Source organism: Dipodomys merriami, unplaced genomic scaffold, assembly GCF_024711535.1.
Source record: "Dipodomys merriami isolate MVZ:Mamm:240054 unplaced genomic scaffold, mDipMer1.0.p SCAF_176, whole genome shotgun sequence".
NCBI lineage: Eukaryota > Metazoa > Chordata > Mammalia > Rodentia > Heteromyidae > Dipodomys > Dipodomys merriami.
In genome coordinates this window covers 586,611-605,712 of record NW_027203115.1, presented here as the reverse complement: position 1 = coordinate 605,712, position 19,102 = coordinate 586,611, and the positions used below count along the sequence as shown (strand labels likewise).

The following is a 19,102-nucleotide window of genomic DNA, read 5'->3' as shown; positions in this document are numbered from 1 at the left end:
TTTTATTTTTGAACAAACATATATTTGTAATATGAGGGAGTTTCATTGTAATATGTCCATGCATGCACCTAATGCCCCTTGAACAAATTATTCCCTCTACTATATTTTTCCGTTTCTAGCCTTCTACCATTTCAGTTTTTGGTTGCTTCACTGTGTGCTGTCTGTCTTCCTCTTTCCATAGTATCTACCATGGTGTATAATAGAGACAAACTACTATTTGGCTGATCAAATTCTTAACCTCAATATATTTATCCATCTCCACTAAAAGGACTGATCACATAAAATGTATACATCTTTAGCCCTCTTATGAGCTTTTAACCAACCTTCAAACTAAATAAATTACTTACTTGACTGAAGAGTTGCTTCAAATCTTAGACACATATAACTTCATTTCTGGTTCAGTAGTAGTTTCTGAAAGTGAAATTCAAAACATCATCATTAAATCTATTTCAGTCAAGCATAATATAAGAAATTTTAGCTATCTTCCAGGTGCTGATGGCTGATGTCTCCAAACCTAGCTATTCAGGAGTCTGAGATCAGGAGGATCATGGTTTGAAGCCAGCCCAGGCAGAAAAGTCCACAAGATCCATCTCCAAAATACCATGAAAAAGCTAAAGTTGGAAGTATGGCTCAAGTTGTAGAGAGCCAGTTGAGTGAGCAAATTAAGCAAACCAAGGCTCTTAGTTCTAGCCTTAATATTTTCTAAAAATAAGAAAGCCTTATTATGTTGCCTCATCAACTTTTCCATTTTTTATGTGTAACAGAAGTAGAATCACATGATCATTTGCATCTGGATCTGATCATTAAATATACTACTACTACTACTACTAATAATAATAATAAAAAGCTGGTGCCTGTCATTCCATCTATATGGGAAGCATGAAAAGGATGGTACTGGTCTGGGAAATAAAGTGAGACCTGATTACAAAAGAGTTGGGGGCATGGCTCAAGTGGTTGAACTCCTGCTTAAAAAGCTGGAGGCCCTGGCTTCAAACAATATTACCAGCAAAATATAATAAGCAGGCAAGCTAGCTAGCTAGCAATAGCTAGAAGGCTAATTTAGTTCAGGGAAGAGTTTGGAGTGTGAATCCAGATATTTGAATAGCTTGCTAAGACAACATCTACACCATTTAGATGATGATATTCATAGTATTTACAATGGCAAAATTAAAAATTGCTTGAAATGTTAAAAAACACTGGTTATGAAGAACAGTACTAGAGAGAAAGACTGTCAAAGAAATGAACTGGAGAACTTCAAGCCATATAAATGGAAAATATTGAATCTGAAGGAAAATACTGAAAAAAATCAAAGACTTTATTTAAATGGGAGTGATCATATTTAATGATCCTGTGAGATCACATTTAAAATGTTTAAACTATATTTATTTAATTTTATTCTTAGAGAAGTGAAAATTGGGCAGATAAAATAAGTAAGAAAAAATGGCTTAGCCGGGTACTAGTGGCCTGTAATCCTATCTATTCAGGAAGCTAAGATTCAATGCTAGCCAGGGCAGAAAAGTCCCCATGAAGCTCTTATCTCCAATTAACCACTCAAAAACCAGGAGGTGGAACTGTGGCCCAAAGTGGTAGACCACTAGCATTGAGCAAAAGAGCTCAGGAACAGCACCCAGGCCCTGGGTTCAAGCCCCACAACTGACCAAGAAAAATGGCTAAGATTTTCTTGAACTTAAAAATATTTTTTAAAACATTTTTTAAACTTAAAAGTTTTCTTAAATTGTTGCAAAACATAAATTGACAATTCCAAGTAGTCCAAGTAAGGTAAATATAAAGAAAACTTGAGTACATCATCAGCCAACATAAGCAAACATAAACAGAAAACCTATCAGAAGGAATAAAATTCCATTTTGATACAAATTACTACTGATTTCTCATCCGAAACAATGTAGGACAAGAAACAATGGAACATCTATTAGCCAGGGAAGGATAATTTGTTACATTTGATTTCTACATACAGGGAAAAATTATCTTCAAGCTTGTTTCAAAACAAATGTGCTTTTCCACAAAACCAAATTTGAGAGTTTAGCAGAGCTGTACTTCAATAGAAAGTAAATTATTCATGCTGAGGAAATTTAACTGAGTGATGGGATTATAGCTGTATACACAACCACACCTGGCTTGAATGTCTCATTCATTTATTCATTCATTCACTCATTCAGTCATTTGTATTTTTGGTGCTAGTATCAGTGCTTGAATTCAGGGCCTGGCCTTGAGTTCTCGCTTGGGTTTTTTTACTCATGGCTGGCACTATATCACTTGAATATCACCTGTAGTCTGGCAATTTGCTGTTTAATTGGAGATAGAGTCTCATAGACTTACTGCTCAGGCTGGTTTTGAACTTCAATCCTTCGATTTCTGCCTTCTGGATATCTAGAATTACAGGTGTGAGCCACTGATACCAGGTTTGGTAGTCTATTTTAGTAAGATTTTCTTAATACTGTACTTTTAAGATAAGTATGAACATTCCCATCATATAAATCTGCAACAAACAATCTGGTTGATGGAGTTTGAAGGAGGACTTTTTTGAAAGTGGCATGGTAGTTGTTCCTCCTTCTCCTCCCCCTCTTCTTCTTCCTTCTCTTTCTCTTCTTCTTCCTTCTCCTCCTCCTCCTCCTTTTTTCCACTCCTGAGACTTGAGCTTCTTTGGCTCAAGGCTAGTGCTCTACCACTTGAGCCACACCACCACTTCTGGCTTTTTCTGTTTATGGGGTATTGAGGAATCAAACCCAGGACTTCATGCATGCCAGGCAAGCATTGTACCACTAAGCTTCCTTCCCAGCCCCACTTAGTTCTTCTTATAGTATTACTAAATAGTTGTACAAAGGAGCTACAATTACTTGTCTGTTTATGAAAAGAGAGGGATATTTAATGCCATGGAGTTATTTCTAAGAGTTACATTGCAAGGCAATGACAACTTCAAATTCAATATTGCTAGTACCAACTGCTGCAATCTATAATGCTTTGGATTCATAGTAACTTTATTACATTGTGCTACATTATGAGTTAATCCTTTTTGAACCAGTATGCCTCCTTCAGTGCGACACTGTAACATGACTTTTTTTCATTCTCTTTCCAAAAATGTGAAAGAAAACATAAACATACAGTAAATAATTGTTTTATACTCATACAAGTCAGTACTTTGTTACAGGAGGTCACTAAGATTTTATACAATATCATTGTGTTAACTATCTTTACTCAGTAAGATGGAAGCACAGAACTGTCAAAGGGACGTTTCTTCATAGCATTTCTCAACTTCTACCCTATTATTATTATTATTATTATTATTATTATTATTATTATTATTATTATTTTTGGGTCCGGTTGTGGGGCCTCAACTCTGGGCCTGGGTGCTGTCCCTCAGCTCTTCAGCTCAAGGCTAGCACTCTACCACTTGAGCCACAGTGCCACTTCCAGCTTTTTTTTCTGCTTATGTGGTGCTGAGGTATTGAACCCAGGGCCTCATGCATGCAAGGCAAGCGTTCTACCATTGAGCCACCTTCCCAGCCCCAAACTTCTACCATATTAGTTTGCTTCTTTACTAGTTTACTCTCTATCTTTTCCATTCCCCCAAGAATATAAGTTCATTAAAGCAGCAACATTTTAATCTTTTTGGCATATACTGTATTTTAAGTACACAAAATAGGCATTCAATAAATATTTGTTGAATGAATTAAAAAGTGGTTATAAGATGACATCTGAGACTACTCCAACCTTTCATTGTTCCTACATTGAGAAATATTGGCATGGAAGAAAATGCACTAGTTCAGGAGATAGAGAAACTTGAGAATGAACCTTTTTCAAAAAATATTTTTTAAAAATATTTTTACTGCTTATGAACTGCATAGCGTTGGGCTAATATTCAAATTTAAGGAATCTATTTCCCCCCCACCCAGTAAAATGTTAAAAAAAAGTCATTTTAAAAAAGAGAGACCAGGGTTAATACAGAGTACATTAAAAACCAGCAAATGTGGAGATCATCACTATCATCATCAGTATCATAGATGTCACAGAAAAAAATATTTTATCAAGTAAAAAACAAACTCTTCCAAGTTACCATTTTTCTTGTCTTTACCACATTATATTCATAAAAATTTAAAAGGAGAAACAATTTTAGAATAAGTTAAAAAGCAAAGGGATAGAATATGAAAACAATGAGATAAAAATACTGGAAGATATTTTCACAGCAATCATTTGCCAAGTGTTGAGAGCTTGACTGTAACAGAGCTGTAAAATAAGCTAAAAATAAAGCATCAGCAAGAACACAGATATAGATAAAATAGAATAAAAGTCAACAGCTATATAACAGGTCATCAGCTATAGGCTGTGAGTGGTCCCTCCTGCCCTCCATCATTTATGCACACTCCTACCTTCTCTTACTTGTAGGGTCTACTTAGCTCATCAGGAACTTTAACCCTCAGGCCAACCCTGAAGGAAGAATTAACCTACTTATTGAACCCTTGGGCAGTGTGTATGGCCTGGAAGCTAGGTATTTGGGGATCACAGAGAAATAATTTCAGCATTTTAGTAGTGTTCCATAACCACTGAAGGAGGTTAAAATAATTTACTATATTAGAGCAGTATAAATTTCTTGCTTGATTTAACTTTTGCTTGCCAAACAGAGTTATCAAAAATACTTCATAAATACAAGCAGATTTAAGCTCTGTTTCAGGTATGCCTTATTTATTTTTTGAAAAGGGAGGATAAATTGGGAGCAAGCGGCTCACACTTGGAATCCCAACTACTTAGGAAGCTGGAATCCAGAGGGTTTGTGGTTTGAAGCCACCCTGGGAGAAAAGTATGTAAGACTCTTATCTTCAATTAACCAGTAAAAAGCTGGGCTAGCGGTGTGGCTCAAGTAGAATACTAGCCTTGAGCAAGAAAGCTGAGTTCACACAAAGTCTGAGTTCAATCCCCAGTACCAGAAAAAGTTTATAAAATGCTTATTTTACATATTATTACTATTCACAATTATATACATAAAACAAAAAGCAATTTTTTCTGGCTAATTCAGTTTTAACCAGACTATGTTTCAACCATGCAAACAGAAACGGTAAATACAATGGATTTACTTTCCCACATTCCAACAATAAAAAATAAACATGTTCAATGTGAATCATACTTGAAAAACTCAGGTGTTAACAGCTAAGCAAACATGGTCCCATAACTTTCCCTTGTCATTTACTTCTGCCAATGTAAAGTGTGCTGCCCAGTTTTATTTTTTTTTTTTTACTTTTTTTAAAATTTAATTTAATTTAATTTGTGAACATACTGTACAGAGGGGTTACAATTACATGGGCAGGATAATGCGTACATTTCTTACCAAGCATTGCAGCCCCAGTTTTATTCTTAATGTGGTGCATTATTATTATTATTATTATTCTTTTAGTCTGGTCTTAGGACTTGAACTCGGGGTCTGAGCACTGTCCTTAAGCTTCTTTTGCTCAAGGCTAGTGCTCTACCTCTTGAGCCACAGTGCCACTTCAAGCTTTGAGTGGTTTCATACACTTTCCTGCCTGGGCTGGTGTAGGCTGAACTGTGATCCTCAGCTCTCAGCCTCCAGAGTAGCTAGGATAACAGGGGAGAGCCACTGGCACCTGGCTACCAGCTTTATTCTTAACCAATCCTCTCTTAGCTGATTCACTCTATTGCTCTGCACTCTTCAGTGTCTCTATAAAAGCTTGGTTGAATTATTTTACTGAAGATGCATTGCTAATGAGCTATTCTTTAATATGATCAGATATTTACCTATCTTAAGCAGAAACTTACTAAATCAATTGTTTATTTACAATACAGTTTATACTTGTATTCTTTTTACATAAACTAAATTTATTCTAATATAAATGAGTGGGGATAAAAGAGAACTAGCCTGTAAAAAACCTAGCAAACTAAGCAGAATGCTCTTAAAAACTCAATAAAGAGGTCCCTAAAAAGTTCACTTGTATTAGGTGTATCTGAGACACTGGAAAAGATTAGAAAAACTATAAATATCTAAAGGCATTCTTGCACAAAATTGTTTTAAACGGCTTTCCTTTCTGTCTTTTCCTGTTTTGTGACTTGCTATGTTGAACATGCTGGCCATGAGGTTCACAATCTTCCTGTCTCTGCTGCTGCCTTTCATGTGCTACAATTGTAGACAAGGGGCAGCATGCCTGGCTAGTTTTCCTTTCTTTCATCAAACAAATTAAAATGGAAAATGACATGTATGTATTAAGGATGTACTTTTTGTGAGAACACCGTTCAACAACTTAATCTCAAAGAAAAGATTCTGGCAGCTGTACAACTATGGCTTGATGAATGAATGAAGTTTTGTTTTAAAGAAAATAAAATGCTGAACTATTAGCCTTTTATTAGTCCCAATTTTTTTTAAGTTGGCTAGATTTTTAAGGTAACTAACAATCATTTGGGATGAATACAGATCCAAATTGTACTGTTTACTCGAATAATTTGATATTATTTAAACATTTGTGTTCACAAATGTTTTTTGTTTGTTTGCAGTCCTAGGGTTTGAACTCAGAGTCTTCTATTTGCTTGAGTGCCTCTACTGCTTGAGCTCCAGCTCCAGCACATTTTGATAATTTTTAAAATAAAATATCACATTTTCCCCTGGAAGTGCCTGATCCATGATTCTCCTATTTATACTTCTTGCACAGAAAGGATGACAGATACCACTAAACTTTTATTTGTTGAGCTGAAGTCTCATGGACTTTTGCTCTGGCTGGCCTCAAACTGAGATCCTCAGAATCACTACCTCCTGAGTAGCTAGGATTACAAGTATGAGCCACTGAGTCCAAGACTTCAGTTTGAGAATGAGGGCCACTTCAATGCCAACCTTTCCTACCATACATATAATTCTTATATCCTACTGAAGAGTATGTGGCTAAAAAAATCCACAATTTGTTAAACCTGAAGACTTGTAGTTGAATTCAAGTTTTGGGTAGTGGAAATATTAGTATTATTATTAGCTTACACTAGTTATGCAGTAGAGTAAGTTTCATTGTTGCATTTCTTAGTGTGAAACTTTTAACCGTGTTATTCCTATTAATGAACACAGCATGTCTTTTCATTATTCTTGGATCCTCTTCCATTTCCTTTTACTCTATTTTTAAAAAAACTTTTGTATTATCTTTAAGAAGTTGTACAAAGGAGTTGTAATTCCACAAAAGTTTATTAATACAGTGTGCTTTGATCAATGTTACCCTGTCAACATTCTTTTTTTTTTTTTTTTTTGGGTCCGGTCGTGGGGCCTGAACTCTGGGCCTGGGCGCTGTCCCTCAGCTCTTCAGCTCAAGGCTAGCGCTCTACCACTATGAGCCACAGCGCCACTTCCGGCTTTTTTCTTTTTGCTTATGTGGTGCTGAGGAATCGAACCCAGGGCCTCGAGCATGCAAGGCAAGCGCTCTACCACTGAGCCACCTTCCCAGCCCTACCCTGTCAACATTCTTAACTACCACTTATCCCAACCCACCACTTCCCTCACTTTGCTTAATTTTATAGGATATGTATTGACTTTTTTCCATTTAACAAAGTTATTTGTGTATACAATGCATCTTAAAATGAATTTAAGATTTAAAAGAGTGAGCAGTAAGAATTATAATTAATGGAGAACAATAACAGAGAGAAGCAATAGAAATTAGTTATATTGAAAAAACAACTTTGAAAGGGAGAAGGAATGAGGTGCATATTAAAAGCAAACAGTAAATCAAACGAAGTAAACAACAAAAAGTAACCTCAAAGGATACATGATTGAAGTGAATGAAACCTGAAGATACAATTGCAATGATTATTACAGAGAAAATAGGCTCATCAACTGGAAAGTGGTTAAACTATGGTGCATTCACTGTATGAAATTCTATGTTATTGCTAAAAATGAGACAGATATATAGATATAAACATGAAAAGATTCCAAAGCACTATTGAGTTAAAATAAAAAGTAAATGCAAAAAGTAACTGTGACTCTATCTTTCTTGTACACACATAGAAAGTCTTACTCACCTCTGGTGATTATAAGTGAGAACAATGTCAGGAATACTCTGCAGAACATGCATTTCCTTATGAAATAATTTGTTATTTTCTAAGTAAATAACAAGCATTCAGCTTTGGGAAAGTCAGCAATGAAACTATGGAGCATTGATAGCTATAGAAAGGCTACTTTATATTCCTATTTAAGAATTTTCGATATCACAAATGTTTGACTTCGGGAGGGGGAGGGGTAAAAGTGGAGAAGAGAGCAAGATGTTTTATGCAAACTGAAATGACTAAGAAATCCTACAAGAACACTCTAAAATGGAGGGAACTAACAAGGAGCAACTATCACTAATGGTGTTAAGTTCATCTCAAATCTTCTGTATCTTTATGCCTTTTTAAAAATTGTTATTGTGAAGGCGATGTACAAAGGGGTTACAGTTATGTAAGTCAGGTGATGAGTATATTTCTTTTTGAACAGTGTCACTCCTTCCCTCAGTTTTCTCCTAGTTTTCCTCTCCTGTTCCTCCTCCCACAGGTGGTTTAGTTCATTTTCAACGTAGGGTCTAATGTATCACTGCTGCCTTTATTCACCCTTTATCCCACATTTCTGTGTTCCCTTTTACCCTCCCCCAAACACATAAACTTACAAACAAGGCAATAGGTACAGAAATTTTAAAAAAAATCAACAAAGAAGAAAAAAAACCAAACCCTCTTGTTTTACTAAACATCATTTTATATAATCATATGTAAATAGCTATTGAGCCTTTGTGATCCTCTCCTAAGAATATCCTTCTTTGGTCTCACTGTGTGAATGTCTAGAGTCCTGTATAATTTATTATGTATATGTGTATTTTTTGTGTTTTACTTTCCAGTGTGTTTACTTGTAGATTTGTAGGCACATTCTAGTTACCACAAATGAGGGAAACCATGCAACCTATGTTTATCTGGCTCTGACTTACTTCACTTAATATAACTTTTTCCAAGTCTTTCCATTTCCTTATGAATGGTACATTACCCTTCTTTCTGATGGAAGCACACATTGTGTATATATACTACATTTTCTTAATTCATTTGTCTACTGAGGTGCATCTGGGGTGATTCCATATCTTGGCTATGATAAACAATGCTTCAATGAACACAGTTGTAGCTTTATTGTGGCCTACTTTGTGGTCAATTGGATAAATGCCCAGGAGAGGAATTGCTGGGTTATAGGGAAGCACTATGTTTAGTCTTTTGGGGAGCCCCATATTGTTTTCCAGATATAGTATTTTTAGCAAATTATTATTAAACAGATAGACACCTCTTTTACCATCATTCAAGGACAAAAATAAAATCTTTCTCATCTCAAAAGACCCTGCCAAGTGCCATGTTCCACTTATGTCCTCTCTCACTACCCCTAAAGAAAACTCATATCTTCATTTTTAGGTTATCTATTTACCAGCTTTTCATGATACACTTTTATCATCTTAACATGCACTACACTAAAATTATGCTTTAGTGGAAAGGAATATATTATGGAAACGTGATTAATCAATTATCTATAACACAAAAGTAAACTTTGCAACAAGGAATATTGCTGGAAACAAATACATTTCACAATGATAAAAGGTTCAATTAATTTAGAATAAATTATAGCTCTAAATGCATATGCATTTAATAGTTTCAGAGCACATGAAACAAAAATGACAGATATAAATATGAATTAAAATATATCTACTCATAATTGAATATTTTAGCACTTCTTCAGTAATTGAGAGAAAAAACAATGAATCAGAAAATATATAGGTACAAACAACCATGACCTGGACATTTCGTATCTAACAATAGTTTTACTAACGTGTTATACTAATTTCTATATTTTACTTGAAAAATACGAATTTTTTCCAAATCTGCATAGAACACATATCTCACAGGGTTTTAATTTCCATTTCTGTAATTAGTGGGCATAATTATGCTTCCATATTTATTAGTTACTTAACTATTACTTTAGCTGTTTCTCTGCCCACATCCTCTTTACCAGGACATTGCAACTATACTTCAATGATGATGATAATGATGAGGATGTTAATAATAAGCAACTTATACTTAATTCTTCTTAGAGAACTACAGTTGGTTGATGGGAGCCACCTTACTCCTTGGGGTTATCTTACTTGAGAGGCCCAGGATAATGTTGCCTTACCATAGGTAAGGGTAATGAATGAGTAGATACAACAGGTCAGCTATCCTATGTATGAGTAGGATGTCTGGGATAAAAGACATGTTCCAGGGTTAAGCTAAAGGTTGAATTTTTCTGCACCCATGTCTTTCCTTTTCTTCTTCTCCTGTCATATCTTGTCAGACTTCCTCCCTTAGAGGAGTGTCCTGATAGTCTTATAGTGGTTGTACAAGGTTCCATTTCATGGAAATGTACTTAGGACAGTTGTTCCCAGGAATGATTAATTGGGAACATCATCTAGAAGAGTCTGGGGTTCTTGACAGGTTACCACAATGCAAATGCTAACAACCTCCACTTTCAGTAAATATGGGCATGACACAGGTGGAAAGAAGAAACTGTCCTGTGTACTCACTTTGACATTCCAGAGGTTTGGCAAAGAGAGTATTAAGATGATAGAATTGGTTAGTTACTACAAAGCATCAATTTATAGCAAAGAAAAAAAATCAAGTATTGCAAACAGTTTAGAAACATGACTTAATTATAAGACTGACAGAATTTAAGAGAAAGTTGATCTTTCAGCCCAGTCATATCCTGTCCCTGAGCTTTTTCACTCAAGGGTAGCACTCTATCACTTTGAGCCACAGCGCCACTTCCAGTTTTCTGGTGGTCAAATTGAGATAAGAATCTCATCATGGACTTTCCTGGCTTGAGTTGTGATAATCAGATCTTAGCCTCTTGAGTAACTAGAATAACAGGAGTGAGTCAGTGGAGTCCAGTAAGTGGATGTTTTAGCAAACATTTCCCCCTTTGTTAGCTTAAACCTGATTTTGTTATTTTAGCTTTTTTAGTTTATAGCATATAATTTATCATAATCTACCTTCAAATAGTATTGTACCAATTCATGTATAGTAGAAACTTGTAACAATCTTCCATTTCTGTTTTCTTTTCTACCTTCTATTATATTCTAAGTTTTTACATTTGTTATAAAAACAACACACATTTTTTGTTTCAAACTGTTATCTTTAAATATATTTAAGTAGTAAGAAAGGTTTAACAAATTTACCAGAGTCATCTCCCATTTTTATGGCTTTAAATTGACATAGTAATGATTTTCCACTTGCCTGAGTTCTTGTAAAGATGAGGATTTTGTTTCCGCAAAACCTTAAAAAAAAACTTGTCATCTTTTTAAAGATTTTCTCCTTCCTTTCCTCCCTTTTTACCTCCCTCCCTTGCTTCTTTCCTTCTTTCCTTTTTCTTCTTTCCTCTCTCTCTTCTTTTTTTTCCTTTCTTTCCTCTTTTCAAAATTTGAAGTTTTTGTTTTTGTTTTTTTACTTTCTTCTGGTTGGCTGGCATTAATACTAAAGAGAAATCTACTGTCATCCTTGTTTCATTTAACATTCACATGTGTCTTCTTTACTCTGGCTTCTTTTTACTTTTAAGCAATTTGAATATGATATGACAGTATATTTTGTTTTCTTCAGTTTTTTTTCCTGCTCATAATCCATTGAAATGATTGGATTTGTTGGGTAGTTTTCAACAAGTTTGGAAATTTTTATTTTAGCCATTATTTCTTTGAATATATTTTTGTCTTCCTCCCACCTCCCCACTTCAGGGATTTAAATTACACAAATGCTAGGTCACTTATCATTGTCTCCGAACTTACTGATGCTTTACTGTTTTTCTTTCTATGCATCATTTTGGATAGTTCTTATTTAAAAGTCTTTATGCTTACTAGTCTTTTCCTCTAAAATATCCAATCTCCTGATAATCCTTTCTAGTATATTCTTAATCTGAGAAATGATAGTTTTGTTTTTCTTTCATGTCTCTAATACATATATTCCTGGTTTCTTCTAACTTCTTGAATATGAAATACAGTTGATAGACATTAACTTATTGTGTTTTTTATGTCACTTTAATATGGCTAACTTGTCTGGTTAATATGGATAACTAGTCTGGTTTTGCTGGATTAGTGCTGATTAGATTGATAGCAAACATTATGCTTCAGTCTGTAGTTTATGGTTTCATTATTCATTCAAATTTCAGAAGTTTCTAATTTTGCTGAAGTTGAATTTACCTTTTTTCTTTGTGGTTTAAGTGCCTTTCCTCTCATGTTTTTTGGGCTTAAGTTGTTTTCTTAAGACAAAGTATTGCTTCAAAACTTTCCTGATTTCTATATATCACTAAAGCTCATTTTCTTCTAAGTGTACCTTTAACTGCATTTTAGAAATTCTGAAGTATTTTTCATTCTATTAATATATTTTATAATTCCCCTATCACTGCCTCTTAAACCCTTGTCACTTGGGAAAAAAATGTTTAATGTCCAAAATATGAGATTTCTTTTTTTGTTGTTGTTGTTGGTCATGAGGCCTGAACTCTGGGCCTGGGTGCTGTCCCTCAGCTCTTCAGCTCAAGGTTAGCACTCTACTACTTGAACCATTGTGCCACTTCTGGCTTTTTTTTCCCCTGTTTTTGTTTTTTCCCGAACCCAGGGCCTCATGCATGCAAGGCAAGCACTCTACCACTGAGCTACCTTCCCAGCCAGAAAATGTGAGATTTTTAAGATACTATTTTCACTGATTTCCAGTTCCATTTGTTTGTTGTCAGAAAAATTACTTTGTTTGAGTATTTTTAAATTCATTGATTTTTCTTTAACAGATGGTAGAATGACCCATGTAATGGTTTCATGTATAGCTGAGAAGAATTTGTATTCTGTTTTTGTTGGGTAGGACATTTTTCCTGCTTTTAATTTTCTTATATGAGTATTATTTAAAAACAAAATTTCACAAAAAGAATATGTCACATGAGGCTAGATTCATATAGCTGATAATTGAGTGCATCAGTTTGAAAAAAAATTTGAAGATTTGATACAGGAAGTACTTTAATAGTAAGTAATTCATAACAGGAACTTAAGGTAGTACAGGGACACAGTTAACAATGACTTGAGACCAAGCACTGACAAATAAATGCAGATAATGAGTAAGTTACTTTTCCATATGCTTATTTCCTAATTAGTTCCCAATATACTACAGTAACCATTTTTCTACACACTAGTCACACTGTTATGGTTCTTCAAAGCATCATCTGAATTTCTAAACATATTTTCCACGTGGCAAATACTTTTCTTCTCCTTCTTGTCAAGAGCTGAACCTTGAATTGATTTTCACCAAGAAGTCTATTTGACATGCCGGTTAAGGATCAGGTCCTCTTGGTATGCATTTTCATATCTTAGGACTCTTATAGAATTTATCATGAAAATGGAAATTGGGCCAGATTGAATCAGATTATCAAAGATTATATGTCTTCTCAAAATGTTCAGAATTAACTACTCAAAAAAATTCCTAAACATGAGATATGGAGTGGTCAACTAAAATGACTCGTAAAACCTGGTTTTACCAAATGGCATTTGTTTTGGGACACGGAACGCAGCATTATATTTTGATAAGGCTGTTGATGTTATGAACCTTCCAAATATGATATATCTAATGCATATAAGAAGCTATGATTTATAAAATATTGCATAGAGCAGAGAATACAGATAAACCTACTACAATAAGATGTTCTACTCTTTTGCCTTCATATTATCTAGATGCATCTATCGGGTGACCACTTCTCTAAGACATTCCTTGATTGAGAAAGGAAAACTCATACACAAATAGCACATTGGATCTAATTACTTTTTTTTTCCAAATAAAATCTAAAACATTAAGGTTTTAGTCTAAGTTTCTTAAAAACTTTAAGGCAAAGAGTACAGAGAGTGAGAAGAGAATCTTTGTCTTTCCGGAACATTCAGAACCCTAATTTCTTTGAACTAGCACTTGATGATATTATGAGGGGGCACTTGTAGGAAAATACACAGAGCTTTCCTGGCAATGGAATTGGAAGAGCTGCTTTCATGCTGTCTCTCAGGCTTACTTTGTAAATTATGTGAAACACTTTTAGACAGACACTGGCACTCATAAATTATACAGCTAATTTGCATATTCCAGTCATGAGACATTATGCAAAGTGACGTGATTTGCATAATGGATTCCTCTTGTCGCTTCACTTGCTGTGTGCTTTTAAAAAAACAAAACGAAATAAAATGAAAGCATGAAAAGGTAAAAGCCAGTTCCCAGCCTTGCCTGGCTCCAAGTAGACTATCAATAGCTTTCATTTTATACAGGAGATTGGAGGAAACGAAATAAGAAACAAAAATAAACACAGATACAAACAGCACAATAATAAGCTTTGGTATACATTTTGTTCTTAATGATAATATATGCGTTTTCTCACTGAAATTCTTCACCATAAACAATCCATATAGGACAAGAGGAATTAGGTATGACAGAAAAAAACTTTATGGAACTTTTTCCTAATAAAGAAAAAAAAAATCTCCCATGCCTGTGATATTTAGGGATGGGGTAGCCTTTCTTCAATGAGACTGAAAGACAAAGGTTTTTTTTAAAAAAAAAAAACAACAAACCACATCTTAAAGGCACCAGTTACTTTCTTATTACTAGAAAAAAAGCTTGTTATGAGTGAGATAAATAGTCTCCCCCCCCACCCACTAGACGAACTTCTGTAGGGTTTTTCTATTTTAAGAGAGGAATATAGACGAAGAAGAAGAAGAAAAAAAAGGCAGGGCTGTGTTTTGATTCTTGGACCAAATATATAATGGCCACATACATTGCAAAGGATGAGGTAGTGCCACGTCGACTTCTATCGGCTCTACTCCAATAAGCAGGCAACGTTCCCTCAGCAGTTGCTAGTTTTGCTGCGGGCTTTCCCTGCCGCCCCCCCCTCCACTCCCCACCCCTGCACCAGTGCGAAAGGCAGAGTGTGCCAGGCGGCTGGCGTCTGTACCCTGTGGGAAAAGTTAACTGTAATTCTTCGGCTTTTAAAATCAATTAACCCGTGTGTTAATTAACGTCAAGTCGACGGGAGGAGGAGAAGGAGGGGAGGGAGGGAGGAAAGAAAAAAGCTGCAAGGGCGGATGGCAGAAGAGTTGGCACGGTGCCATCCATTCAGGGGCAACGCCACAGTTTCGTGTGATAGCAGCAGCGGGTATATGTTACCGGGCCCTGTGTGCGGGCCAGACAGTGCGGTAAAGCCAAGGGAGATTATCCAGACCCCCAGGAGCGAACGGCAAGCAGCAACCGAAGGCGCCAGTGCCAGGATTACAGCCTGGGCAGCTCCAACTATGATCCCTTCCTCGGACCCTGGGAGTCGGATCCTTGGGGTTTGTGGGGGGGTGGTGGTGGTGGTGGTGTCTTCCACACCACAGAGGCACAAAGATGACTTTAATCACTTTTTTTTTTCTTCATTTAAACTTGATTCTGCCGCAGTGGAGCCAGAACAGCGGATGTTTTCACACCCAGCAAGACAAAGGCCGTTGTCTCCGCCATGACACTGTTCCGTTCAAAGCAAGAGGCCGGGATCCTGGACTCCTTGAAAAATCAGAAAGAAACGAGGAAAACAAACAACAGATACGGCAACAAACAGAAAATAATGATCAACCATCAAAATCGTGTGCCCGTTTGCCTATGCCAAGGGTGATCTGGGCATCTGTTACAGCAGAAGGCGCTGGTGTGGGGCTATTTTTTTTTGTGGGTTTTTTTGTGGGGGGGGGCAAGCTGTTGGCTTGTTTGCTATTCAACTTCGTTCATAATTAACTTAAAAAAATAGCAACACTCAGCCTAGTCAACAACAAACAAAGAGAAAAAGCAGACCTCCGAAGAAAAATACCATAGGAAGCGGCATGAATGCGTGCCACAGCCGGTGCCACTATGCCATTTGGAAAACCTCGGGGAAAGATGCCAGTTTGACGGCTCCGAAGAAGGCAGAGAAGGGAGCATAATGGTCTACAAATACAAGTCCTAAGGAAAGAATATTTCTTTTATAATCCTGGATTGAAGTTGAACACAGCCTCTGCTGGGAGAAAGAGAGGGGGGCCATTTAAATGAAGATATAGATGGGTATAAGTAACAAGATAGGCACCTATCAATTGCATATAGACACATGTGTCAGGCTGTTATGTGTATACAAGTACGCATATCTGCAGAGAAACGTTTATTTAGATATGAATATATTTTTGCGAAAGATATGGGTATGTATAGGTGTATATGTTCACACATATGCATGTATGTGGGATGTATGCATGTGTGAAGAGAAGGAAAAGGCGGCAGAGGAGAGAGAAGGGAATGTGTATACGTGCATGTATGTGTATGTGTACATCCCACTTTTTGACCCAGGTATACACAGAAGACAAAATAAAAATCATACTCCAGCAGCAAGCAGGCAGCCAGAGATTTATCTACATTCACTGCTATCACCAGGGAGATGAATGGGGCCGATCTGAAGCCCTTTTTACAAGATCCACTATGGGAGTGAAGGAGGAGGAGGGATGCCACAGACATGCACAAACTTGAAGGCAGAGGGATTTGGAAGGGGCTACTGAGGAAACCCTGGTGGCATAACACAGGGGAGAAGAAGGGGGAAGAGGCTTGTTTCTATGTTTTAGGTTTTTTGTTTTTTGTTGTTGTTTTTTTTAAACCTGCAAAAGGGTTTCAGGAAACGGCTGGTACTTACTTGTCTGCGTTGCTGGGAATCCTGAAAGGTGTTCTGTTGGCACCGGGCGCTGAGCCAGGGGCAGGCGCTGGAAACAAAAGGGAGAGACAAAAAAAAAAATAAAGTCATTCAATGGGAATATTAATTGCTGCTCTTGTGGATTTTACAAAACACACAATTTTTTTAAATTGTGGATTGGCGCGTGTCCCTTTCGCATGGAATATACAAGTAGCTTGGGATTTACAGTCCAGTTGCAGGACTCAGGATTAACCGCACTGGCATCTTTTGGGCATATTCTTCCTATTAATGAATGAGCTTTTGCTGTTAATGAGGAATAATCGTTTGGCTAATGAGCTTTGAAACATTAAGAGAAAAGGTGTTTTGTTTTGTTTTTTTCCCCCCCGGTTAATCGCTGTGGTGCGACTGCATGGATGGATTACAAAAGACAGCAATAGGAATGAAGTATAAAGGGGGAACTCTCCTGCAGTGGAAGAAGCATCGAGATGGGCAATGTGCCCCTGCACCTTCCTTCCTTCCTTCCTCCTCTCCTCTCTCTGCCAAATGCTATAGGTTTCCATAACTCTGCAATCAAAGTGGATGGGCGAGAAGGATTATTACAAAGAATGAAGCCTCCGCTGTTAATGTCTCCAGTGTTTAATCATCATACAGTAGAATGGTTTTTATGCATATTTCATTTGCATATCATTAAACCGCGTTAGCGAGGGGCATTCAGAGCCAGAAGTACAAAGTTGGGGAGAGAGGGAAGAAAATAAAGGTCCCTATGATGCTTATCTTCAAACAGGAACTTGTTCCATGATCTCTCTTCTACTTTTGCTAAAATCATTATGTCTTGGAAACCTTTGAAGTTGGATACAACCTTGGATTCTTCTAATTCCTGCAGAGCGGTATATTAAAAAAAAAAAAAAACCCAGCAGAAATGTTCCTGCACTAGACAATTAAAGGAATATAAACTCCAGTGGGTTGAAACTAGTAGCTCTTTGGGGAATGCAGTGACAGAGGCTTCTACAAATACCAATACTTAAAAAAAATACTAAAGAACATTATATTAAAAACAAAGAAAATGAAGATAAGAAACATGTGGATTATATCTGTTTCTTTTGGGGGGTAATGAGCTAAAGAGAATGAAGAAGCCATCGGTAATTTATCCCTTCATTAAGGAACAGCCACCTTTTTGTATGTGTTTTTGTCCTTTCATTTTGAAGAAGGATGTTGTCACTTTTGAAGCGATTAGTCAATTATTTTGTAGCTCTGATCTTTTTCCCCTGCACCCGACAGGAAAGGAAGGTGGTGGTTAGGGAATATGTGAGTACTGGGGGGATCTGGGAGGGAGAAGGAATACAGTGAGTTCTTTGTAGATCTTATACATGCACAACATATTAATTGGGGCTTTTAAAGCTCCCTCAATAGGCTATTTCATTCTTGGTAACACAGCAGCTGGTTAGCCACTGTTACTCTTCAACTATCACTTTAAACTATTTTTATTCTGTTGCTGTTGTTGTTATATTCTTGTTTTGCTCTTCCTCAATCAAGAATGAGGATTTAATGTCACCCCTTCATTTTTGAATCTCTTTTCTCCTCCTTCATTTTTAATTTCCAAACTGCAATACAATATTGGTTTAATACGGAATCCTGGCTCACAGTGTATCTGGTACAACTTGATTTGGAAATGAGGTGCTATTTTATATTTAAATTATCCTCAGTCTTTCCTTATCCTCCCAAGCTTTGTCTCCATTATGAATATTCAGATGAGGCATGATGTGATTACATTGTACAATTACTCCTATCCATGGTGGTGGTGGGGGCTGCTGGAGAAATAGAGAGCCAGACAGCCTCCAAGCCAGTGCGGCGTTTTGTTTTTGGTATTTTTCCTATTTCCTTGGCGCTGCGGCACATGCAGATGTCGCTGTTGTTCTTTATAAAGCTGTAATGATATGCAAAAGCATAATGACTTGGTTTGGATGCAGAGCATCAACGAAATATTATGGATGCCTTTAAGAAAGGGAGAGAGAAAATCCTGACTGAAGGAATGTCCACATAAATTATTTTTATGTAAATGAATTCAAAGGATGGGGTGAGGGCAAGTGAGAAGGAGTCACATGGAAAACATGCATAATATTAATATGCATAAAGAATTCTCACCAAGGAAAAGCTGCTCACTACAGCTCATGGGACAAACAGGTTCATTAGGAGATAGCCAAGAGCGACTACAACATTTTGCTATTGCACTTTTTTTCTCATTTTAAACGAAGAGTCAGAGAGATGTGTTTTCTTTGCATGGCAGCATTGAGATGGATCCAGTCTGTGAAATTTGCTGCCCAAATAGCATTTCTAATGGAAAATGGAACTAAACAAGGGCACCGATATGGAAGGGAGGGGAGAAGAGAGAACACATGAAGA

At 36.6% G+C, this 19,102-nt stretch overlaps 2 long non-coding RNA genes across 3 annotated transcripts in view; one reads left to right on the top strand and one right to left on the bottom strand.

Annotated features, from left to right (window-relative positions):
- Window positions 1-347: 347 nt before the first annotated feature.
- LOC138829720 (uncharacterized) overlaps window positions 348-19,102 on the bottom strand; it is a 134,442-nt gene continuing 115,687 nt past the window's right edge. The window contains exons 2-3 of one of the 2 annotated variants that reach the window (XR_011372706.1): window positions 16,706-16,772; window positions 348-411 (exon numbers count right to left, since the gene is read on the bottom strand). This is a non-coding gene — a long non-coding RNA (uncharacterized lncRNA). Of the gene's footprint in view, window positions 412-15,316; window positions 15,565-16,705; window positions 16,773-19,102 lie in introns of those variants that run through there. The other variant, XR_011372705.1, reaches the window with a different exon arrangement.
- On the top strand, window positions 14,920-16,808 carry LOC138829721 (uncharacterized). The gene is made up of 2 exons (XR_011372707.1): window positions 14,920-14,999; window positions 15,463-16,808. It is a non-coding gene; the product is annotated as an uncharacterized lncRNA (long non-coding RNA).